Source organism: Somniosus microcephalus, chromosome 10 (assembly GCF_052327205.1).
Source record: "Somniosus microcephalus isolate GS21.2 chromosome 10, FLI_Smic_1.0, whole genome shotgun sequence".
In the NCBI taxonomy this organism is placed as follows: Eukaryota; Metazoa; Chordata; class Chondrichthyes; order Squaliformes; family Somniosidae; genus Somniosus; species Somniosus microcephalus.
The window spans coordinates 54514097-54541044 of record NC_140996.1 but is presented as its reverse complement, the minus strand read 5'-3'; positions in this window follow the sequence as shown (position 1 = coordinate 54541044).

Below are 26948 nucleotides of genomic sequence, written 5' to 3'. Positions count from 1 at the left end.
ACAACAATTCCTCCCCTTTTAGATAAACAGTACATAACATTCATTTAACAACTAAATAATAACTAATTACAATTACAATTACGGTTGCTAGGTACATTGGTTGAAGTTAAGCAATTATAAGTTCAGTCTTTGGGGAGGCTTCCTGATTCTGCCTGGATAATGCCTCTTTGGGATATCAGGTTCTTCTGGCAAGGTTGAGTCGGGATCAATGTCGTTGTTTGGTTCGTCTGCATCCAATATCACCGATTCTGCGGTAGATGCAATTGGTACTTCGGTTTCATCGTCAGGTGTATCAGATCGTGGTGTGGAGTTGACGTTTTCCAGTGACTCTAGAATCTGGTCAGCATGGTGTCTTACAATGCTCTCCCCAACGTCCACGGTATACATTAGAGGTCCTTGCCGTGTACAGATCGTTCCTGGCTGCCATTTCTCTGTGCGGTAGTCCCGGGCCAAAACTGGTTGACCCATCTTAAAACTCCTGGTCGGCCTTTCATTCATATTCTGAAACTGCCTGTTCTCCACATCTCTTCTGACGTTTGGCTTAACCAAATCCAAGCGGCATCGTAGTCTTCGATTGAAGAACATCATGGCTGGAGTTTGGTTGGTAACCGCATGTGTCGCATTCCGGTAGGCAAACAAGAAGTTATCCACCTTGTGTTGTAGGGGTATATCTTCATTACACATTGCCTTGATAGCCTTCTTGAATGTTTGAACAAACCTCTCGGCCAATCCATTAGTGGCTGGATGATATGGGGCGGATGTGTAATGCTTAACACCATTGTTCTTTAAGAACCTCCGGAACTCTTCAGACACAAACTGTGGTCCATTGTCAGAGCAAATCTGTTCAGGCAGCCCATTCCTGGCGAATATGGTTCGTAAGACTGCGATAGTTTTTTCTGTGGTGGTTGAGGACATTTTTATTACCTCTGGCCACTTTGAATGTGCATCCACCGCAATTAAAAACATTGAGTCCATAAAGGGACCAGCAAAATCAATGTGCACCCTTTGCCATGGAGATGAGGGCCACTCCCATGGATGTAGAGGGGCTTGTGGTGGGGCGTTTTGGACTTTCTGTCATCCTGTACAGCTCTTGGTCATCTCTTCGATTTCTCTATCGATTCCCGGCCACCGCACAAACGCTCTGACTAAGTTCTTCATTTTTATCCCTCGCAGATGACCCTCATGAAGCTCATTGAGCACTCTATCCTTTGGGTGGAATTACTTCTCTGGATCCACACATCAAGGTTCCTCTGCACACTGACAACTGTTCTCTTCTCGGCGAAAATGCTGGCAGCACTGGTTCGCCATGTGCTGGCCATCCCTTCACCGTTAAATCATAGACCCAGGAGAGTGTCGGGTCATTTCGTGTTTCCTTTTCTATGTTTGCATTCGTCACAGGGAGACATTCGACTATAGTCGAGTGGAATAACTCCACTGGATCCACTGCCAGTTCTTCTTCCACCGTCGGCAACGGTAGGCGCCACAATCCATCAGCATTCCCATGCTGTTTAGTTCCTTTGTACTCGATGTCATATTGGTGAGGCCCTAGGAAAAGGGACCACCTCTGTAGCCGTTGTGCCGTCATTATCGGTACGCCCTTCTGAGGGTTGAAAATGGAGACAAGAGGTTGATGATCAGTTAGTAGAGTAAATTTCTGACCGTGCAGGTAGTGATTGAACTTCTTCACCCCCACACCAGGCTGAGGGCCTCTCTGTCAATCTGGGCGTAGTTACGCTCGGCTGAAGTTAACGAGCGTGACGCAAAAGCTATCGGCCTCTCTGAACCATCAAGGAATTTATGTGACAGTACCGCCCCAATGCCGTAGGGAGACGCATCACACGCCAGTCTTATCGGTAGTGATGGGTTGTAGTGAGCCAATACTTCTCTTGAAGTGATTAGGTCCTTACCCTTCTGAAAGGCCCGCTTGCACTCATAGCTCCATTTCCATGCTACTCCCATTCGTAGTAGGGCGTTCAGTGGATGCAGAATTGTGGACAAATTCGGCAAAAACTTATAGTAGTAATTCACCAATCCGAGGAATGACCTCAGTTGCGACACATTTTCAGGCGCTGGAGCCTTAACTACCGCTTCAATTTTGTCAGGGGACTTATGCAACCCCTCTTCATCAATCACGTGGCCACAATACGATATCTGTTTCTTAAAAAACTCGCACTTGGGGCGATTGGCTCGAAGCCCATGTTCACGTAGTCTAGTGAGCACCTGCTCTAGGTTGGCAAGGTGTTCACTGTCATCTTCACCTGTCACTAGGATGTCGTCCAAGTAACACTGAGTCCCCGGAATCCCTTGCAGGACTTGTTCCATCGCTCTTTGCCATATCGCCGGAGCTGATGCTACTCCGAATACCAGTCGATTATACTGGTAAAGGCCTTTGTGAGTGTTTATCGTGAGATACTTCCTAGAGGATTCTTCAACCTCCATCTGCAAATATGCTTGTGCTAGATCAATTTTTGTAAAACGCTTCCCTCCAGATAGTGAGGCGAAGATACCTTCTATCCTTGGAAGAGGATATTGTACTGTGTGAAGGACTGGGTTCACCGTCACCTTGAAGTCCCCACAGATGCGAACCTTCCTTGGCTCCTCAGACTTATTGTTTAATGGTTTTTTCATGACAGGAACGATGTGTGTCACCCACTCGCTCCAGTCTACCTTAGATAACATGCCTGCTTTCTCCAGATTCTCCAGCTCTGCCTCGACGGCTGGACGAATTGCATATGGTACCGGTCTTGCTTTGAAAAACTTGGGAATTGCATTCTCCTCTATTTTTATCGAAGCGGTTACGCCTTTAAGAGTGCCCAGTTCTTGTTGAAATACCTCTTTGGTGTCAGCTAAGATTGTTGACAATCGTCCAGGAGTGACGTCGTCATCCTTTTTACCAGCCACCGTCAGTGCCTGAATGGAGTGCCAGTCTAAACTTATCTTTCTGATCCATTCACATCCCAATAACGGTGGTCCACCATCTTGCAGAATGTAGTGATACAATTTCTGTATTTTCTTGCCTTTGTATTCGACAAGTACCCTTATTTTTCCTCTGGGGTATACTTTTTGCCTCGTATACGTCCTCAAGACAATGGATGTCTCTCTCAAGGGTATATGTGAGAATAGCCGCTCGTAGTCTCGTCGATTCATGACAGTTAGAGCTGATCCTGTATCCAATTCCATTTTGACTTGGGACCCTGCTATTGTGAGGGTGACCCAAATGGTTCAGTGATCCTCTTTTGCGATTACGTTGTGAAGTTTGAGACAGCTTAGTCTCTTGTTCCCGGATTCACTATCACTCATCTGGTCTTCGGAACTACTGCCCGTCATCTTTTGTACTTTCCTGTACGGTTCCTTAGTAGCCTTTTTGTTGTCATTGGTCTTCTTCCCAGACCTGCAAACTCGTGCAATGTGTCCCATCTTTCCGCATTGCCTGCATATTTTGTCCTTGGACCAGCAGTCCTTCTGGTCATGGTTTGTTGTGCCGCAGCGATAACATTTTGCAAATCCCCGTGTCATTTCGTGGGTGCCGTATTCCTGTGGCTTTTGTTGTATTTCCGCAGCTCCCCTTGCTGCTGCTTCGTATGATGCTGCCACGCTGAAAGCCTTATCTAGCGTCAGCTCTTTCTCTGAGAGTAACCTCTTCTGGGTTCCTTCACTCAGGAGTCCACAGACAAATTTGTCCCGTAAGGTATCTGCCAGTCCTGCTCCGAACTGGCAGTGCTTTGATAGCTTGTGTAGTTCCGTAGTGTAATCAGCATTGCTCTCATTTTTATGCTGATTTCTCCTGTGGAATTTAAATCTTTCTGCTATCAGCAGCGGTGTAGGATTTAGGTGTTCCTGTAGGATAGCAACAATTTTGTTAAAACTCTTCGCCTTCGGTTTGGCTGGAGTAACCAGGTCCCGCAATAGGCCGTATGTTCTTGCGCCCATTAAATTTAGCAATACCGATGCCTTTTTCTCATCGGCTATTTCGTTTGCCTCGCAATATACCTCGACTCTTTCCACATACGTGGTCCAGTCTTCTATTGCATTATCGAAGGCAGTGATATCGCCAGTCTTTGGCATCTTGAAAATCTAAGATGGCGCTTCCCCACCGAGTTAAGATGGCGCCTCCCGCGCTTTTCCTTCTTCCCCGCCAAGTTAAGATGGCGCCTCCCACGCTTTCCCGCTGCTGCCGCTGCTGTCAACACTGTTGCTGGCGATTCTATTTATTTTACTATCCTGTAATGGCGATGCCCTATGGTCTTCACGCCTCCCCGATCGCTGCTGCCAACGCCGCTCTCCGCGGTATTTTATTTTTCTATCGCGCTTCAATATTTGCTCCGTTAATTGAAGAACCATTCCCATCGTGGAGCGGACCCTCTGGGACACTTCCCTCCCTCTTCTTAGGTCCGAACGCTGCCCGGCTTCGAAGCACCGGCCGCGCCCTGAGTGCTCCACCCTCTCTCTCCCTCTTTGCTTCCCGACTCGCTGCCCAGCCCCGTTGCAGAGCCACCCGATCGAGCTCTAGCCCGCCGCAGCCCAGGAAGGATCAGTGCACTACCTGCCACCAGCCCGATTAGCTGGGAAACCACAGACTGGAAAACCAAGCCTGGCTCTCGACAGTCTCTCCTGCAATTTTTTCAATTCGATGATTTGGAGGGCGGTTGCCCACGGTCGACGCCCGTTTCTCGAGTTTCCTTGGATTAGTATTTTTTTCTTTCTTCTGGCTCCGACCTTCAATAACGTCGCCTGAGGTGCTGCCGAGTTGCAGGTAAGTTCGTTTCTTACTCGTCGCCAGTATTATGTCCGTGTATAATTGAGACACGGACTGCAGGAGTTGATTATAACAAGTCTTTACTGAATGGAGACAACCTGGAAACTGAAACTACAGAAGCCTGCTAGGGCCTTTTATACAGGGGTGGTCATTGCCAGTACTGCAGTCTGAGACCAGTTATTCCCTTAAAGGTACATACACAACAAAACTGGTGGATGAATGCATTCCTACCAAGACTGTCCGTTCGTTTCCCAACCGCAAACCATGGATGAACTCAGACATCCGCAACAAACTAAGAGAACAGTGTACCGCTTTCAAATCAGGGGACACCGAACTCTATAAGAAGGCCAAGTATGACCTCAGAAAGGCCATCAAAACAGCAAAAAGAGACTATAAGAACAAACTGGAGTCCCAGTACGGCGGGGGCTCCGACGCCAGATGTATGTGGCAGGGACTAAGGGCCATCACCAACTACAAGGGGAGCTCAGCGGGAGTCACCAACACCAATCCCTCCCTACCAGATGAGCTGAACACTTTTTGTGCTCGCTTTGAGAGGGAGAACACTGAGCCGGCCATCAAAACCCCCAGCCATCCAAAGGATCACATATTACAGCTGACTGAATCCGAGGTCCGGAGAACCTTCAGGAGGGTGAAAGCACAGAAGGCAGCCGGCCCAGACGGCGTTCCTCCCCGTGCCTTCAAGACCTGCGCAGACCAGCTGGCTCCTGTGTTCACGGACATTTTTAACATCTCACTGCAGCAGTCTGTTGTACCAGTGTGCTTCCAGGAGACAACCATTGTGCCGTTACCTAAGAAGACCAAGGTAACAGGCCTCAATGACTATCGACCCGTGGCTCTAACACATTTAGCCATGAAGTGCCTGGAAAAGCTGGTCATGATACACATAAACAGCATCATCCCCGACTCCTTGGACCCGTTCCAGTTCGCATACAGGACGAACAGGTCTGTGGACGATGCCATCTCCCTAACACTACACACTGCCCTGGAACACCTAGGCAGGAGGGACACTTACGTCAGACTGTTGTTCATTAACTACAGCTCTGCATTTAATACTATTGTTCCCTCCAAGCTGGTCCTGAAACTGAGGGACCTAGGCCTGGGCACCCCCATCTGCAATTGGATTCTGGATTTCCTGACTGGCAGGCCTCAAGTGGTGAAAATAGGGAACAACACCTCATCCACTCTGGTCTTCAACACTGGAGCGCCACAAGGCTGCTGCCTCAGTCCTTGGCTGTACTCTCTGTTTACACATGACTGTACAGCCATACACAGCAACAACCGGATCATCAAGTTTGCTGACGACACCACAGTAATTGCCCTGATAAGCAACGACGATGAGGCGGAGTACAGAGATGAGATAGTCCAGCTGATGAGATGGTGCAATGACAACAACCTTGCCCTGAACATTGGCAAGACTAAGGAGCTCATCGTGGACTTCAGAAGCCACCGAGGGAACCACCGCCCCATCAGCATAGACGGGACACCAGTGGAAGTCGTCAGTTGCTTCCGATTCCTGGGACTGCAGATCTCCGATGACCTAGCCTGGAACCGCAATACTAAGGCCATGCTGAAGATGGCACACCAGCGCCTCTACCCTCTACGGTGCCTGAGAAAATGCGGCATAGCACACAGTGGCTTGTGAACTTTTACCATGGCACCATAGAGAGCGTCCTGACGGGTGGTGTCAATGTGTGGTATGGTAACACCACTGCACAGGACAGGAAAGCCATCCAGAGGGTTGTGAGGACGGCAGAAAAGATCATCGGGTGTGCACTTCCATCCATCGAGGAGATGTTCCAGACCAGGTGTCGGAACAAGGCCCGCTCCATCATCCAGGACCACAATCACCCTGGGCACGAACTGTTCTCCCTCCTGCGGTCCGGCCGTCGGTACCGCAGCTTCCGAACCAGGACCAGCAGGTTCAAGAACAGTTTCTACCCACAGGCAGTGCGCCAACTGAACTGCTAACCGCACTGGCCCACACATCATAGTCACATTCTCCCCCCCATCCTGGAATTGTATATCACATGAACCATGAGCACAAAAGAACATTCTTGATCACTGGTCTGTGTGCACAAAGGACTCTTGTACCTCAACCTTAACTTATAACTTAATAACTTATAACTCATTTGTACATTGCACACTGCATTTTAACTTATACTTATTATATTATACTTATACTACCATATACTTATCATATTACATTACTATTAATTCCAGTGGTAATAGAGGCTTTTTGCACTATTCATCATATCCTGCAACTTGGCCTGTCATTGCTATACTTATTTGCTTATTTGCTTATTGTTTCTATATTTATACTTGTTTTTACTTTTGCTTTTTATATTTATACTTATATTGTGGGAGTGAGTGGGGAGTAAGCATTCCATTGTACCAGTTACATATGGCAATAAAATAATCTTGAATCTTGTTTGGTTTCTGCACCTCCTGGCTCCCCAGAGTGTTTCCACCATCTACAAGGCATAAGTCAGAAGTTTGATAGAATATTCTCCACTTGCCTGGATGAGTGCAGCTCCAACAACACTCAAAAAGATCGAGACCATCCTGGACAAAGCAGCCCGCTTGATTGGCACCACATCCACCACATTAAAAACATTCACTCCCTCCACCACTGGTGCACCATCGCTGCAGTGTGTACCACCTACAAGATGCACTGCAGCAACTCACCAAGGCTTCTTTGACAGCACCTCCCAAACCCACGACCTCTACCACATAGAAGGTCAAGGGCAGCAGGCGCATGGGAACACCATCACCTGCAAGTTCCCCTCCAAGTCACAAACCATCCTGACTTGGATATATATCTCCGCTCCTTCATCGTCACTGGGTCAAAATCTTGGAACTCCCTCCTAACAGCACTATGGGAGTACCTTCACCTCACGGACTACAGCAGTTCAAGAAGGCAGCACACCACCACCTTCTCAAGGGCAATTAGGGATGGGCAATAAATGCTGGCCTTGCCAATGACACCCACATCCCATGAATGAATTGAAAGAAAACCCTCAGGTCTGTCACTGTGAACATACTCTTGACCATGGAGTTTGATGATGGTCATTCGAATCACAGTGTCTCTCTTTGGAACAGAGGATATAACAACAACAGTGAGTTGTTATGATCTGGAATGCACTACCTGAGAGGGTGGTGTAATCAGATTCAATATTGTGATGTGAGGATATGGGTTTGGAAACTCAGCTCAGGGTTACACACTATCTGGTTCAACATAAGACAGTAGCCAGAGAGTTATGTATTTTCTCAACATCCCATAGCCAAAAGGTTTAAATGTCACCTGGCTGCAGTAGGAATGGAATGCCTTAGTTTGAGATTCGTGCTGTCAATTGCATTTGGGTTTCCTCCATTATGCGTTGCTTGAAAACAGAAGCTGCCTCTTCATTCGCTCAGCCAATTATTTGTTTCCAGGTGGCTTCGCTCCAAAGATTGGCTTCTTAGCTTCTCAACAATCCCATTGCTATGGCAATAGTGATATTAGTGTTGTGATATTCAGAAGTAGATGACAGCTCTCAGACATCTTTGTGTTGTGACCAAAGAGGTTTGTTAGTGTAAAGTCCGCACCGCAATAATACACGGACTTCGGGAGAACAATTAAACAGGTATTTTACTGAACAGAGGGTAACGTCAGACTGAAGTACGGAAGCCTGCTAGGGCCTTTTATACAGGGGTGGTCACTGCCGGTACTGCAGTATAAAATCAGTTCTTCTCTTAAAGGTACATACACAACAATTCCTCCCCTTTTAGATAAACAGTACATAACATTCATTTAACAACTAAATAATAACTAATTACAATTACAATTTTCTCGGTACTATATACATCAACTGAAATAATCATTTATAAGTTCAGTCTTTGAGGAGGCTTCCTAATCCTGACTGGATAGTGCCTTTCTCGAGTATCCTGTTCTTGCGGTGGAGTCGATTCTGGCTCATTGTCATTGGTTGGTTCGTCAGCTTCCAATACCACTGCTTCTGAGGTAGACGCAATCTGTACTTCGGGCTCATTACCAGGTGCACATGCTCGTGGTATAGGTTTAGCTTGTTCCTGTGACTCTAGAATCTGGTCAGCATGGCGTCTCACGATGCTCTCTCCAACGTCCACTGTATACATTAGTGGTCCCTGCTGTGTGCATATCGTTCCTGGCTGCCATTTTTCTGTTCGGTAGTCGCGGGCCAAGACTGGTTGTCCTATCTTGAAGCTCCTGGTTGGCTTCTCATTGATGTGCTGGAATTGCTTATCCTCAACATCTCGTCTTATGTTTGGTTTGAGCAAATCCAGGCGACATCTTAGCCTTCGGTTGAAGAACATTATGGCTGGAGCTTTTACCTTGTGTTGTAGTGGTATGTCATCGTTATACATCGCCTTTATTGCCTTTTTAAAGGTCTGAACAAACCTTTCAGCCAATCCATTTGTGGCTGGATGATATGGGGCAGATGTGTAATGTTTCACCCCATTATTCCTCAGAAACCTCCGGAAATCCTCGGACACAAACTGTGGCCCATTGTCGGAGCAAATCTGTTCTGGCAAGCCATTCCTGACGAAGATGGTCCGTAGGACTGCAATAGTTTTCTCCGTGGTGGTGGAGGACATTTTGATGACCTCTGGCCATTTCGAATGGGCATCCATGGCGATTAGAAACATTGAGTCCATAAATGGACCAGCAAAATCAATGCGTACCCGTTGCCATGGAGATGAGGGCCACTCCCATGGGTGTAGAGGGGCCTGTGGTGGTGCATTTTGGACTTTCTGGCATCCTGAGCAGCTCTTGGTCAGGTCCTCGATTTGTTTATCGATTCCCGGCCACCACACATAAGCCCTGGCTAGGCTTTTCATTTTTACCCCTCCCAGATGACCTTCATGAAGCTCATTGAGCACTCTGCCTCTCAACTTGGGTGGAATTACCACTCGGGATCCACACATCAAGGTCTGACACTGACAGCTGTTCTCTCATAAAAACATAAGAACATAAGAAATAGGAGCAGGAGTAGGCCAATCGGCCCCTTGAGCCTGCTCCACCATTCAATAAGATTATGGCTGATCTGATCCTAACCTCAGATCTTCTACCCCTCTCCATCCACCCGAACCCATGTGATCTCCCGGGAGAGGCGAAAAACCAGATAAAAAACCCAATGGCCAATTTGGGAGGAAAAATCTGGGAAATTCCTCTCCGACCCATCTAGGCGATCGAAACTCGTCCAGGTGATCATTCTGTCCCTATATTTTCTACAGTACTTACCTTCTGTAAAGGCGATCTCCACCCAGCCAGGAACAGGAATAAAACCATCTCCTGAAATCTAACACAGAATTAGAACACAAGAAGTAGGAGCAGGACCAGGCTACATGGCCCCTGGGCCCACTCCACTACCCACAGGGCCAGGACCATTCCGAACCTAGACTCATGTCCAATTTCCTGCCCGCTCCCCGTAACCCTTAATTCCCTTTACTTCTAGGAAACTATCTATTTCTGTTTTAAATTTATTTAATGATGTAGCTTCCACAGCTTTCTGGGGCAGCAAATTCCACAAACCTATGACCCTCTGAGTGAAGAAGTTTCTCCTCATCTCAGTTTTGAAAGAGCAGCCCCTTATTCTAAGATTATGCCCCCTAGTTCTAGTTTCACCCATCATTGGGAACATCCTCACCGCATCCACCCAATCAAGCCCCTTCACAATCTTATATGTTTCAATAAGATCGCCTCTCATTCTTCTGAACTCCAATGAGTAGAGTCCCAATCTACTCAACCTCTCCTCATATGACCACCCCCTCATCCCCGGGATTAACCGAGTGAACCTTCTTTGTACTGACTCGAGAGCAAGTATGTCTTTTCTTAAGTATGGACACCAAAACTGTATGCAGTATTCCAGGTGCGGTCTCACCAATGCCTTGTACAACTGCAGCAACACCTCCCTGTCTTTATATTCTATCCCCCTAGCAATAAAAGCCAACATTCCATTGGCCTTCTTGATCACTTGCTGCACCTGCATACTAACTTTTTGAGTTTCGTGCACCAGGACCCCCAGATCCCTTTGTACTACAGTGCTTTCCAGTGTCTTGCCATTAAGATAATAACTTGCTCTATGATTTTTCCTGCCAAAGTGCATAACCTCACACTTTCCAGTATTGTATTCCATCTGCCAAATCTCTGCCCACTTACTTAGCCTGTCTATGTCCCTTTGCAGGTTTTTTATGTCCTCCTCACTCACTACTTTCCATCCCATCTTTGAATCATCTGCAAACTTTGATATGTTACACTCGGTCCCCTCCTCCAAATCGTTAATATAGATTGTAAAGAGTTGGGGACCCAACACTGACCCCTGCGGAACACCACTCGTTACTGAATGCCAGTCTGAGAACGAACCATTTATCCCAACTCTCTGCTTTCTGTTAGAGAGCCAATCCTCCACCCACGCCAGAATATTACCCCCAATCCTGTGACTTTTTACCTTGAGCAATAATCTTTTGTGTGGCACCTTGTCAAATGCCTTTTGGAAGTCTAAATACACTACGTCCACTGGATCCCCTTTGTCCACCCTATATGTTACTTCCTGAAAGAACTCAAGCAAATTTGTCAAACAGGACTTCCCCTTCATGAAACCATGCTGAGTTTGTCCAATTAAATTATATTTATCCAAATGTCCCGTTACTGTCTCCTTAATAATGGACTCTAACATTTTACCAACCACAGATGTTAGGCTAACAGGTCTACAGTTTCCAGCCTTCTGCTTACTACCCTTTTTAAATAAGGGTGTTACATTAGCAGTTTTCCAATCTGCCGGGACCTTTGCTGAGTCCAGGGAGTTTTGGAAAATTATTACCAATGCATCCACAATCCCTAACGTCACTTCCCTCAAGACTCTAGGATGTAAGCCATCAGCTCCAGGGGATTTATCCGCCTTGAGTCCCATTAATTTACCAAGTACCACTTCCTTAGTGATTTTAATTGCATTTAGCTCCTCCCCCCCTCGAGCCCCCTGTTTGTCCAGTGTTGGGATATTCTTAGTGTCCTCTACCGTAAAGACTGATACAAAATATTTGTTCAGGGTTTTTGCCATCTCCATGTTTCCCACCATTAATTTCCCGGTCTCATCCTCTAAGGGCCCAACATTTACTTTAGCCCCCCCTTTTTCTTTTTATATAACTATAGAAACTTTTGCTATCTGTTTTTATATTTTTTGCTAATTTACTTTCATAATCTATCTTCCCTTTCTTAATCAATCTTTTAGTTATTTTTTGCTGTCCTTTAAAGGCTTCCCAATCTTCTATCCTCCCACTAGATTTGGCTACCTTATATGCTCTTGTTTTTAGTCGGATACTTTCCTTAATTACTTTACTTGGCCACGGATGGCTACCTTTTCTTTTACACCCTTTTTTCCTCAGTGGAATATATATTTTTTGGAAGTTGTAAAATAACTCCTTAAATGTACACCACTGATCATGTACCGTCTTAACCTTTAATCAATTTTCCCTGTCCACTCTAATCAATTCCGCTCTCATACCTTCATAGTCTCCTTTATTCAAGCTCAGCACGCTTGTTTGAGATCCAACCTTCTCCCCCTCTAATTGAATATGGAATTCAACCATGTTATGGTCACTCATTCCAAGGGGATCCTTTACTAGGACATTTTTAATTAATCCTGTCTCATTACACAGGACCAAATCTAAAGTTGCTTGCCCCCTGGTCGGTTCAGTTACATACTGCTCAAGAAACCCATCCCTAATACACTCAATGAACTCATCCTCAAGGCTGCTCTGCCCAATTTGATTTGTCCAGTTAATATGATAATTAAAATCCCCCATAATTATAGCTGTTCCCTTATTACAAGCCTCAACTATTTCCTGATTAATACTCCGTCCAACAGAGTTGCAACTGTTCGGAGGCCTATAGACTATGCCCACTAGTGTTTTTTTTCCCCTTATTATTCCTTATCTCCACCCAAACTGTTACACTATCCTGCTCCTTTGACCCAATATCATTTCTCAGTATTATAGTGATTCCTTCCTTTATTAACATAGCCACCCCACCTCCCCTCCCTTCCTGCCTGTCCTTCCTGATTGTTAAATAACCTGGTATGTTTAATTCCCAATCAAGGTCACCCTGCAGCCATGTTTCTGTAATGGCCACAAGATCATACCCATATGTAGTTATTTGTGCCGTTAACTCATTCATTTTGTTACGAATGCTACGTGCATTCAGATAAAGAACTTTCAAATATGTTTTGTGACACTTACTTCCTGTTTCTTCCCCTTTTAGTACTTAACCTTTTACTCCATACCTTCTGTCCCTTCCTGACATGTTCTGTTTTTTAATTCCCCCACTGCTACCTAAGTCTATGACCTTCTCCGTTGTCATTTCTATTATTTGCTCTCTAGAAACCTCCCCCCCACTAATTAGTTTAAAGCCCTCGCTACAGCCCTAGTTATATGATTCGCCAGGACTCTAGACCCAGCACTGGCCAAGTGGAGTCTGTTGTGTCCGTGTGTTGATAGAGACACTGAAGACAGGAGTTGGTTCATAGGTGTTTACTAAGCAAAGTCTGGAGGGGTACTAACGGATATAACACAATATACAGGCTTATATAGCCCGAGTGGCCATTACTGGCATTACAGCACACATGGGGCTCTTAAAGGCACATACACTACAATTCCTCCCCTTTTAGCTAACCAGTACATCATATTTTAAGTAATTATTAATTACATGTTATAAGAAAAATAATATACACATTGCTGTAGTTAATTAATTATAAGTCAGTCTCTCTGGAGGCTTCCTGACTCGGTCCGGATAACGCCTCAGTGGTGTAGTAGTTTCTGGTGGTGTAGTAAGTTCATTTGGCAAGGCTGATTCGGCTTGAATGCCAGTGTCGGGTTCATCGGGTTCCAGTATCACCAGATCGGAGGTAGATATGGGTATCTCTACTTCATCGTTAGGCGTAGAGAGTTGTGGTGTAGGTTGTCCTTTTTTGGATGAATCTATGATTTGGTCAGCATGGCGCCTTATTATGCTTTCTCCAATGTCCACGGTATACATCAGTGGTCCTAGTCGTGTGCAGATAGTTCCAGGCTGCCATTTCTCGGTACGGTAGTCCCGGGCCAAAACTTGTTGACCTATCTGGAAGGTTCTAGTTGGCCTTTCATTCATGCCTTGAAACTGCCGGTTCTCCACGTCCCTTCTGATGTTGGGCTTGACCAAATCCAGCCGGCATCTTAGGTTTCTATTGAAGAACATCATGGCGGGGGTTTGGTTGGTAACCATATGTGTTGCATTCCTGTATGCAAACAAGAAGTTATCCACCTTGTGCTGAAGTTTTATGTCTTCATTACCCATGGCCTTTATGGCCTTCTTGAAGGTCTGGACAAACCTTTCAGCCAATCCATTGGTGGCGGGATGGTATGGGGCGGACGTGTAGTCCTTAACCCCATTGTTTTTTAAGAACTTCCTGAATTCTTCGGACACAAATTGCGGTCCATTATCAGAACAGATCTGTTCCGGCAGCCCATTCCTGGCAAATATGGTCCTTAATACTGTGATGGTTTTTTCCGTGGTGGTGGAGGACATCTTTATTACCTCCGGCCACTTGGAGTGTGCATCAACTGCGATTAAGAACATTGAGTCCATAAATGGACCAGCAAAGTCGATGTGTACCCTTTGCCAGGGAGATGAGGGCCACTCCCATGGATGTAGAGGGGCTTGTGGTGGAGCATTTTGGACCTTCTGACATCCTAGGCAGCTCTTGGTCATTTCTTCGATGTCTCCATCGATACCTGGCCACCATACAAATGCCCTGGCTAGGTTCTTCATTTTCACTCCACCCAGATGCCCCTCGTGAAGCTCCTTTAGCACTTTATCCTGGAGTTTGGGTGGAATCACCACTCTGGATCCACACATCAAGGTTCCTCGGCACACTGACAGCTGTTCTCTTCTTTGCGAGAATGCTGGCAACAGTGGTTCGCCATGTGCTGGCCATCCCTTCACTGTTAAATCGTAGACCCGTGAGAGAGTCGGGTCATTTCTCGTTTCCCTTTCAATGGCAGAATTTGTTACTGGTAGACATTCCACTATGGTAGAGTGGAACATCTCCACTGGGTCTACTGTAGGTGCCTCTTCTACCGTTGGCAATGGTAGGCGCGATAAACCGTCAGCATTCCCATGCTGTTTTGATCCTTTGTATTCTATGTTGTATTGGTGTGCCCCTAGAAAAAGGGACCACCTCTGTAGCCTTTGCGCTGTCATAATGGGAACACCCTTTTTAGGGTTGAATATGGAGATGAGGGGTTGATGGTCAGTCAACAAGGTAAATTTTTGTTCGTGTAGGTAATGGTTGAATTTCTTCACTCCCCATACCAGGCTGAGTGCTTCCCTGTCGATTTGGGCATAGTTACGCTCAGCTGAGTTCAATGAGCGTGACGCAAAAGCTATCGGCCGTTCCGAGCCATCAGGGAATTTATGCGATAATACTGCTCCTATGCCGTAAGGGGATGCATCGCACGCCAGTCTGATTGGCAGTGATGGGATGTAATGAGCCAAAACTTCTTTGGATGTTATTAAGTCTTTGCATTTATGGAAGGCACATTTACAGTCTTCGTTCCATTTCCAAATTACTCCTGTTTGTAACAGTTCATTAAGAGGGTGTAGAAGAGTTAATAAGTTTGGTAAAAATTTATGATAGTAATTTATTAATCCCAGGAATGAAACATTTTCAGGTGCTGGGGCTTTTATGACCGCTTCAATTTTTTCAGGTGACTTATGCAACCCTTCCTTATTTATTATGTGGCCACAATATGATATTTGATTTCGGAAAAATTCGCACTTGGGACGATTCGCTCGTAGGCCCCGTTCTCTCAGCCTAGTGAGCACCTGCTCCAAATTGGCAAGGTGCTCGTTGTCATTTTCTCCTGTTACAAGGATGTCGTCTAGGTAGCATTGAGTACCCGGTATTCCTTGGAGGGCTTGCTCCATAGTTCTTTGCCAGATAGCTGGAGCGGATGCTACTCCGAAAACTAGTCGATTGTACTGGTACAGAACTTTGTGTGTATTTATCGTGAGATATTTTTTAGAGGCCTCTTCAACCTCCATCTGTAGATATGTCTCTGCCAAGTCAATTTTGGTGAAACGTTTCCCTCGGGATAGTGAGGCGAAAATATCTTCTATCCTCGGAAGAGGATACTGTACCGTGTGAAGGATCGGGTTTACCGTCACCTTGAAGTCTCCACAGATGCAAATTTTTCTCTGTTTCTCAGATTTATTATTATTCAATGCTTTCTTCATGACTGGAACGATGGGTGTTGCCCACTCGCTCCAATCTATTTTGGATAATACGCCTGCATTTTCCAAATTCTCCAGCTCTGCCTCGACTGCTGGACGAATTGCGTATGGTACTGGTCTTGCTTTAAAAGACTTGGGAATTGCTGCATCTTCCACTTTTATTGGGGCGGTGATGCCTTTCAAGGTTCCTAGTTTCTCTTGAAACACTTCTTTGGCGTTGGCCAAGATGTCTTTTAATCGTTCAGGTATGACGTCATCATCGTTTTTTTTCTTACTGGTCACCGTCAGAGCCTGAATGGAGTGCCAGTCTAAACGTATTTTCCTGATCCATTCACGTCCTAACAGCGGTGGGCCACCATCTTGTAGAATGTATAAATACAACTTTTGTATTTCCTTGCCGTTGTATACAACAGGCACCCTTATTTTTCCTTTGGGGTATACTTTCTGCCCCGTATATGTTTTTAAGATAATGGATGTGTCTTTTAAAGGTATATGCGGAAATAGCCTCTCGTAATCCCATCGATTTATTACGGTCAGAGCTGATCCTGTATCTAGCTCCATTTTAACTGGGGACCCTGCTATCGTGAGGGTAACCCAAATGGTCTGGTAATCATCTTTGGCAAGTACATTATGTAATTTGAGACAGCTTAGTCTCTTGTTTTCGGAGTCGCTATCGCTCTTCTGGTCTTTGGAGCTACTGTCCGTCATCATTTGTACCTTTCTGTACTTTTCTTTATTGATTTTTTTTTTCCTGTCTGTGGATTTATTTTGTCCAGCTTGGCATACCTGTGCAATGTGTCCAATCTTTCCGCATTGCCTGCATGCTTTGTCCTTGAACCAGCAGTCCTTCTGGTTATGGGTGGATCTGCCACAGCGATAACATCTCTCGAAACCCTGTGTCATTTCATGGGTGCCGAAGTCCTGTGTCTTTTGTTGTATCTCTGCAGCTCCTCTTGCTGCTGCTTCGTATGATACAGCCATACTGAAAGCCTTGTCCAGTGTTAAATCTTTTTCAGAAAGCAGCCTTTTTTGTGTTCCTTCACTTAAGAGATCGCAGACAAATTTGTCTCGAAGATAATCTGCTAGTCCTGCCCTGAATTGGCAGTGTTTTGATAGCTTTCTTAATTCGGTGAGGTAATCAGCGTTACTTTCATTCTTGTGTTGATTTCTCTTGAAGAATTTGAATCGTTCCGCTATCAGCAGCGGTGTTGGGTTTAAGTGCTCAACAATTTCTTTAAAATCCTTGTCCTTTGGTTTGGCTGGAGTAATGCCCGTATGCCTTTGCGCCCATTAGATTCAGCAGTATTGAAGCTTTATTTCATCTTCTATTCCATTTGCAGTGCAATATACCTCCACTCTTTCCACATATCTGGTCCAATCCTTTATTTCGCTGTCAAAAGCATCGATATTGCCAGACTTAGGCATCTTAGAAAAGATATGGCGCTTCCCGCGCTTTTCTGCCACTGCTGCCGATGACAACGCTGTGCTGGTTTCTTTTATGGAACTTGAATCTTTCTGCTATCAGCAGCGGTGTAGGGTTTAGGTGTTCCTGTAAGATATTAACAATCTCCTCAAAACTTTTCTCCATTGGTTTAGCTGGGGTAATTAAATTCCACAATAGACCGTACGTACTCGCGCACATCAAATTTAATAATACCGACGCCTTCTTTCCATCGGCCACCTCATTTGCCTTGCAGTACACTTCAATTCTTTCCACATACGTGGTCCAGTCTTCTACCTCGTTGTCGAAAGCAGTGATACTGCCACTTTTCGGCATCTTGGGTGATTTAAAATGGTGTCTCCCGCGCTTTTTCTTCTCCCCCAATGGAATAAAATGGCGCCTTCCACGCTTTTCCTTCTTCCCCAATGGAATAAAATGGTGCCTCCCGTGATTTTCCTTCTTCCCCTTGCAGCCACGCTGCTCCTAGTGTTCTACAGGGTAATGGCGGCGACCCACGGCTTCGGCGCATCTCACTTTTCCTTCCCCTCATTTATTTTCTCTCCGCTGCCCGGTTCTTGAGCACCGACTGTGCCCTGTGCGCTCCACCCTCTCTCTCTCTCTCTTTCCTCCCGGTGACGCTGCGTGGCCCCTTTTGCAGAGCCGCTCGATCGAGCTCGAGCCCGCCGCAGTCCGGAAGGGTCAGCGCACTACCTGCTACTAGCACGATTTGCTGGAACACCTTGACTGGGGAGCCAAGCTCAGCTCTCCACAGCCTCTCCCGCAATTCTCCAAACACCGATGGATCCTTGTGCGGTTGCCCGCGGTCGACGCCCGTTGCTCTGACTTCGACCTCCAAGAAACTTCTTCTCAGGGAAAGGTCCCCGTGAGGTGATGCAGTACTGCAGGTGAGTTCGAACTTGCTCGTCATCACTGTAAAGTCCGCGCCTCAATAATACACGGACTTCGGGAGAACAATTAAACAGGTATTTTACTGAACAGAGGGTACTCTTTTGTTTGGACCCAAAAAAAACAAAAAAAACAAATTGGACTGTAAATTAACAAAAGTTCAACTAAAACTTAACAAATCAAATTAAAATTTGGTTTTCCGGGCTGATGATGCACTCCAGGCCCATGGCACCCACCGGTCGCGGAAATACTCAAGCGTGCCGGCGGACACCGCGTGCTCCATCGCCAGGGCCACCCGGGCGCGAACATGGCCACGGAAGAGAGGCAGGCAATCCGGCCGGACGACCCGCTCGACCGCCCTCTGCCTGGGCCAATTGATGGCTCTTTTAGCCAGGCCCAGGAGCAGGCCTACAAGGAGGTCCTGCAACCTGCCCGCTCCCCTCCGCACCGGGTGACCGTAGATCAAGAGTGTGGGACTGAAGTGCAACCAAAAATCGAGGAGCAGTCCCTTTAAGTAGTGAAAGAGGGGCTGCAACCTCTCACACTCGACATAAACGTGAAACACGGACTCCTCCAGGCCGCAAAAAATGCAGGCGGCCTGGGAGTCCGTGAACCTACTTAAAACCATATTGCACGGGACCGCTCCGTGCAACACCCTCCAGGCCAAGTCCCCGATGGAACAAGGGAGAACTCCTACATAGAGAGCCCTCCATTGGGGACCTCCGCTTCCGCCGGTCAGCAAGACGCCACGCCAAGGCATGTCCGGACGGCAGACGAAGATGGCAAAGTGGAGTGTGTGCAGGAGCAGCCCGTACAGGAAACCCCTCCATGTGGAATGAAAAGGCACGGAGGGTATTTCCTCGAGACGGCTCAAGTTGTGAGGCGCCGGTTCCCGAGGGGAGTTTCGGGGCCGGGCGCCGATGAGGAATTCCGTCCGAACGGGGGTAAGCTCGGACGGGATCGCCCCACATGCTTGAGCCGCCTCGATACACCTAGTGGAGTCGGGGCCCAGTGCCACTTTCACCGACTCGATGGCTTCGACCGCGAGCCGGACGTTAGCCCAGGACAGGCGCCACGCCAGCTCCTCCGGCGCCATCCAGCCCGCTCCTCCACCATCGAGCAGGTCCCCGACTCTGGTCACCTTGCCAGGAACAGCCCTGCCCTCCGCCAGCCGCCCAAACCCGCAGTCGTGGAGGTGCAGATTCCTGAGCAGCGGCTCCCGAAGGAGAGCCGCCGCTCCTGACTGGGGAGAGCTCCACCTGGTAGCGACGTAGTTCCAAACCCATAGCAGTTCCTGGTAGAAGACAGGCAGCTCCTGTAGACCGGCACGCCTGCAGCCCACTTTCACAAACAGGAGCTGCGTGTCATAATTGAGGCCGTGCAGCTGGCGGAAGAAATACGTCACCAGCGCACACCATCTCGGAGGATTCTCGACGTACAGCTATCTCTGCAACATCTGAAGACGGAAAGTCGCAGCCTGGGTGCGAAGGCACACCAACGCCTGACCGCCCTCCCTAAGCGGGAGACACAGAACCGCGGCAGAGACCCAGGGCTTCCTTTTGTCCCAGAAGAAGTCGATGAGCTTCTTCTGGATCTTGGCGACAAATGCAGGGGGAGGGATCAAAGTGACCAACTGGTACCACAACATGGCGGCCACCAGCTGGTTTATGACCAGCACTCGACCCCTGTAGGACAACACTCGCAGCAGTCCTGTCCAGCGTCGTAGGTGAGCGGTGACTTTGTCCTCCAGCTCTTGCCAGTTTGCCAGCCAGGTGTCCTCGGCAGGGCTAAGGTAGACTCCCAAATAGAGGAGGTGCGTGGTGCTCCAGGTGAAAGGCCTGAACTCCTCCAGCAGGGAGTCCACCCGCCATTGACCCACCAGGAGTCCGGAACATTTCTCCCAGTTGATCTTGGCGGAGGATGCGTCCGAGTAAATCTGCTGGCATTCCCGCATCTTCCGCAAGTCAGCAGGATCCGTGACCGTAAGGAGCACATCATCGGCATAAGCCGAGAGGACCACCTCCACGCCCGGCCCTTGCAGAGCCAGTCCCGTCAACCTCTTCCGCAAGAGGCGCAGGAATGGCTCCACGCAAACAGCGTATAACTGACCGGACATGGGGCATCCCTGACGCACACCCCTCCCGAAGCGAAGGGGCGCCATCAAGGACCCGTTAACTTTAATCAGGCACTCCACGGCGGCATACAGAAGTCGGATCCGGGCGACAAAATGCGTCCCGAACCTGAATGCGCGCAGAGTCCCGAAGAGATACTCGTGATCCACCCTGTCGAACGCCTTCTCCTGATCCAGGGAAAGGAAGGCAACCGACAGACCAGCCCTCTGGGAGTGGTGGACCAGGTCCCGGACCAGATGGATGTTATCATGGATGGTCCGGCCCGGGACCGTGTAGGACTGGTCGGGGTGGATCATGTGGGCCAGCATGGTGCCAAGGCGAGCAGACATGGCCCTGGCAAAGATTTTATAGTCCGTGCTGAGGAGGGAGACCGGGCGCCAGTTCTTAAGGAGGCGGAGATCGCCCTTCTTAGGCAGCAGGACAATGACGGCCCTGCGTCAAGAGAGGGGCATCTTCCCGGTTGCCAAACTTTCCCTCAGGACCCACGCGTAGTCACCCCCCAAGACGTCCCAGAATGCCCTGTGGAACTCCACGGTCAGCCCGTCCAGCCGCGGGGACTTTCCACTAGAGAGCTGGTGGAAGGCGCCGGTCAGCTCCGCCAGGCTTAGCGGAGCGTCCAATTTTTTGGCGCCCTCCGGGCTGACCTTCGGCAGGTCCTCCCACAAAACTCTGCGCGCATCCTCGCTGGACGGATCCGGAGAGAACAGAGCCCCATAATAGGTGCGGATCTCTGCGCTGATTCCCTCCGGATCCGAGACCAGAGATCCGTCATCGGCCAGCAGCCCCAAGAGTTGCTTACGGACCCCCCGTCTTTTTTCCAGCGAGTAGAAGAAGGGGGAGCCACGGTCCAGGTCCCGCAGGAGCTGGATCCGTGACCTCACGTACCCGCCTCGGGACCCGTCGAGCTGCAGGTCATTCAGCGCGCCCTTCTTCTCTTCGTACACCTTCCACAGGGCCAGGTCCTCGACGACCTGACCGAGACGGGACTCCAGGTCGAGCACCTCCTTCTCCAACCGCCCGATCTGGGCCTCCCGCCTCTTGGTCGACCCCTTCGCGTACTCCTGACAGAAGAGACGGACGTGAGCCTTGCCCACATCCCACCATAGCCTCAAGGAGGGGAAGCCCCCCCGCTTCCTTCTCCAGTCAGCCCAGAACCGACGAAACGAATCCCGGAACCGCGCGTCCTCCAGCAGCAGGTTGTTAAATGCCAGAACGCGGACCCACCCCCCCGCGTGCGCAGCGGAGCAAGCTCCGCCCACGCCAGGTGGTGGTCCGTGCATGGCACCGGCCACATGGAAGCTGCCGGAACGCAGGAGACACACGCCCGGGAAATGTAGAGGCGGTCGATTTTGGACCTTCCTACCCCAGACCTCACACTAGTGAAGGCGCTGGAGTCGGGGTGGAGATTTCGCCAGACATCCACCAAGTCGAAGGACCCGACCAGGTCCCTCAACTTCTCCATCGCCGCCGGGCTTCGCGGGGGACACGAACGGTCCCTCGCCTCGAGGGTGCAGTTAAAATCTCCCCCGAGGATGACGCACTCGCCCACGTCGACGGAGCCCAAAAGAGCGGACACTTCTTTGAAGAGGCGCACTTGCTGTGCACCGGTCTGAGGGGTGTACACTTTCACTAGATGGAGCGGCACGCCCCCCAGGTGAACAGTGACCTGGAGCAAGCGGCCCGGCACGTGCTCCTTGGCCCCCAAGATCTCCCAGGCTGAAAATGCGGGGCCAGCAAGATAGCCACTCCGCTGGAATTGTTGGAGAGGTGATCATACTGACCCCTCCTTGCCACTCCAGGAGCCACGTGGCTTCATCTCCCGGAACGGTGTGGGTTTCTTGCAGGAAGCACACCGCATACTTCCCGTCCCGAAGGACCGAGAAGTTATTGAATCTGCGGCGTGCCTCCCTGCTGCCGTTGATGTTGAGGCTGGCTATGGTTATCTTCATGTCAGAAGCATAGTGCAACCTCTACCTACACCTAATGGGGGGTGGAAGCGCATCCGCTGGTCAGCCGCCAACTCCTCAGCAGCCCAGTGAGGAACGTTCTGAGCCGACGCAGCTCGAGCGGGTTCACGCCCTCGTCCGCGCCCATGATCTTAACGGCGGCGCGGACGGACACGATGAGCAGCGCCAGCTCCGACCACCTGTCGCGGGCCAGCCGGACCTTATTGCGCTGACCCAGGCACGTGGCCATAAAATCCCAGAGTTCCCTTATGGGAATGAGGGGAGACTCAGCAAGGGGCATGAGGTCATCCATCGCCTCGTCGGCGCTGGAGTCCAAATCGTCCTCCGTGCTCATCACCGAGTCCCCATCCTCCTCCAGGGGGTCGTCACCAGTGGCCGACCCATCCGCCGCGCAGTGCGCAGCGAACGGCTCGGCCGCACCAGCCAGCCCCGCCTCCGCCCGGATCCCACCCCCAGGATCGGCGGCAGAGGATTCCCCCCTGGGCTCCTCTAGGGGCGCCGGGCCAGAAGACGGCAGCGGTTCAGAGCTCCCCTCCGCCTCAGACACCGGAACGACCGGAGAAACCGGGGAGAGAACGATTCCCAGCTCCTCCAGTATGTCCGGCACCAGAGACACAGCCAGGGGGCCATCCTTCTCCCTGCCATCAACCTCCGGCCCAGCGGATGGGGTGTTTTGGATTAAACCTCTACCAGGTTGAGCAGCCCCTGGGAGATGTCCGGGTCGCATTGGGCTAGTTCATTATCCTCGAGCTCACCTGACCCAGACCCCAGGCCGCCCGACCCGGCGAGGGGTAACGGCACCGATAAAATTTCAATTGCCGCGGGTTGTCCTGCGCCCACCCCCACAGGCAGGGTCTCGGCCTCATCCCCGGGAGGCACATGCCGGACGGACACATCTGCCTCAGCCTCCCGAGGGACAGGTGACCCCCGCCAATCGCCGGTGGTGATGACAGCGGGGGGGGGTGCAGTACCCGAAGCGGGCGACTACTCCCCCTGCTCGGAGGGACCTTCCTCCTCCTGGTCCTCCTCCTCTTCCAGGGGGTCGCGCCTTCTTTTTAGCAGGGACGGAGCGAGGGAGACCTCCATGTCTGCAGAGGCCTCCTCCTCAGCTCCCTCCGGCGGAACAGGTTTGTCGGGTTCCTCGGGCCCAAGCCCGGCCGCAGGTATTGGCGTTTCTGCTACGGCGGTTGCGGCCACAGGCTCGGGCACGAGGCCCCTCCCACTACCCCGATTAACTCCGCGAGGAGCGTGGTTGTAAGGGGCTTAAGGGGCAAGGGCTGGCCCTCCACGGGGGGACCCGCACTAAGGTGTTTTGATTTTTTCCGCACCTTCTTTCTGGCCGGACGCGCTCCCTCCCCCCTGCCGGAGGCCTTGGTGGCATCGGCCGCACCAGATGATCTGGCGGCCTTGGAGGCAGGGCAGTTTTTCCGAATGTGCCCCACTTCCTTGCAGGCGTGGCACCGCACACCGTCCGACGTCCAGCAGACGCGATAGGCGATCCCCTCATGGAGGACGACGAACGCCCCGTCGGTGTCCTCCTCCCGCGCCAGCTGGATAAACAGCTGGCACCGGAAGGAGAAGACGTGGCGAAGGCTGGCCTCCCGGAAGCCAAGCGGGATGGGTGTGATCCCCGACCTCACCTCCCCAAGTTGGCGTAAATGGGGGAGGAGGAGCTCACCAGGAACATAGGGCGGGACATTAGAAATGACGATCCTCTGCGCGGTGGCCTCGAGAGGATCCACCGGCACGAAGGTCCCGCCCATGGTGAGCCCCTTGGCGATGGCCAGGGACACCGCCCGCTCCGACCCCAGGAAGAACACAGCCTTCCCGTACATTTTTGAGGCCGCTACGATGGCTGAGGGGCCGACAACCCCAGCCATGGCTTTAACGCAGGCCTCAATAGTCATAGTGGGGTGAGTGTAGCTCTTCACCCCAAGCTTTTTTGTCATCAGCCTGAATGGTGACGGGGCAGCAGAAGCAGCGGGAGCAGCTGTGGCTGTGGCTGTGGCTGCCACTCCCGCATACGTCTTGACTGGCCCCGTCATCGGTGAAGATGCAGTCGCCATTCTGGGGTGGTATTATAAAGGGCTACACTCACCCCAAGTCACAGGCCTGAAGGTGGAAATGGCCTCAGGTATTTTTTGGTCCTCTATTGAGCAGAGGGAGCTGTTTAAAATGAAGGCACACCTCTCCCCTTATTGACTGAGATTGGGAGAGGGGCCTTCTCCCCTCTGCTCAATAGGCAATTAATTAATCGAGTAAATTGAGGTGCCTTAGAGAAAGAGGCAGAGAGAGACAAAGAGAGAGAGAGAGGGGGGGTGGGAAGGAGGGAGGCCGCAAGGGCAGGGTTGCCACTCAGGATGGTGGGTGGGTGGATGTTGGCAGGGGTGCACTCTCCTGATGGAAATTTAAAGTCTTTGATGGTGGTGGTCTTCTGGCAGGGGGAGAAGATGTCTTCACCTGGGAAAGCTGGAGATGCCCCAGGCTCAGTCCCACACCAGGTCTTAATGATGTATTATGTGAATTGGGCTTCACCTAGGCAGCTCCAGCTGTCCCAGGTCAGGCAATAGAAGGGGTGCTTATTAGTGGTGTGTGTGGCCTAGTTTTTAGCAAGAGCCACACACCCACACAGACACCCCTTGATGATCCGGCCTTGTTTCTTCTTTTCTCCCCCCACCTAAAATACAAAGGCCTAGAAATTGAGTTTGCGCTGCGCCAGGGCTTTAGCGCCGGAAGTTAGCGCCGGCGCTAAAGCCCTTTGCGCGCGCCAGAAATTCAGTAGCGCCGCGCCCAAACGGCTGCCGGCGCTACTGAAGGGTTTTAGCGCCTGAAAACTGGCGCAACGCGCCGCATTGCGGCGCTATTCCGGCGCTGCGGCGCCCGCTGCGGTGCGGCAGGCTCGGGAAGTGCAGGCCTCCTCCTTCCGTTAAGGAGGAGCTGCCTGCACCCGGCCGCGGCCCGCGCAAATCTCATCAAAAATGAGCCCGGCACCTCGGACAAGTGCCGGGCTTGCATCTGTTCCGGGGGGGGTGGGGAGAAGTCCGGGGAGGGAGCTGCGGGCAGGCGGCCGGCGGGAAAGCGGCCGGCCGCCGCGCCTCCTTAAAGCGCCGGCGCAGACTCCGGCAACACTCGTTTGCCGGAGTCTTAGTTGCGGCTGCCACTGGCGAGGCGGCCGCAACTGAATTTCGGCTTGGGGCCGGGTTACCACGGCAACCGGGACGCTGCGCACACCGATGACGTCATCGGTGCCGGCGCAGCGCTACCGGTCTACCGCCGCGGAAGGGCGCCAGGCAATTTAGGAACAGGCGCCAATTGCAGCGCTAGGCCCTCTAGCGCCGCAAAATCGGTGCTAAGGGCACTGAATTTCTAGGCCAAAGTCTTTGGGAGATTGCCCCAAATAACACCCACCTGTAGATATTCTGAAAGATGATATTCCTCCCTCCTTCCGAACAGTTGGTGTTGGTTGATGGTGGTTTCTCTCCCCTCTCTCCCTCTCCTGAAGTGGAGGCCAATTTGGGGAGGCAGTAATGGGAAAGGCCTCTCCCCTGGTTGATGTTATTGCAGGCCTCCTTTCTCCTTCTCCTCCTCTGTCCTCTCTCTCCAGGCACCTCAGTTGCTGTGATGATGGTGGAGGTGGAGGTGGTGGTGGTCTTTTGTTCTCCTCCTCTTCCTGGTCAGGAGACCACCACTTTCCACTCTCCACTCTCCTGGTCTGGCTGCTCCTTCTCCTTGTGTGCTGCTGCACAGCCAGCAATGCTGAGAATGAAGTATGGAACAGAGGGTAATGTCAGACTGAAGTACAGAAGCCTGCTAGGGCCTTTTATACAGGGGTGGTCACTGCTGGTACTGCAGTATAAAATCAGTTCTTCTCTTAAAGGTACATACACAACAGTTAGCTTTTTCTTCTGCTTTAACTTCCTGAAAATTGACTGCCCCAACAAGGATGATCATTTTACAGAGACAATACATTACACTAGCACCTTATTTTCCAACATTTCCTCTGAGCTCAGGTTAAAAAAAACACATGTTTCATACTTCTCTGCCCCACTTTTAATCGCCCAGGCTCAGCTAGAATGCTGCATGTGTCGGGGGGCTAATATAGAGCTGAGTAATTACATCACTTTGCACCAAGCACTTCGTCACCACTACATTAACTCACAGGTTTCGGGAGGTGTCAGGGGCACTTGCCGCAGGCAGCTGAAAAGCTCATAATATGTACAAGTCTGGGCCTATGTCACCCGAATCTTGACCAGTGCCAGAGCTGCCGGGCAAACCTGGTGGCAAACTGGATCGGGGCCAGAAGAGGCCAAGGAAGTTATTCCTGAGCCAAGAGGAACAGGAATCCTTTCCTGGGCCACGCAAGAATCCTTGGACCTCACCTCCCCAAGGACAACCACCCCTCCCCAACCGCGATACGCTACCAAAAAACCTCACCATTTAC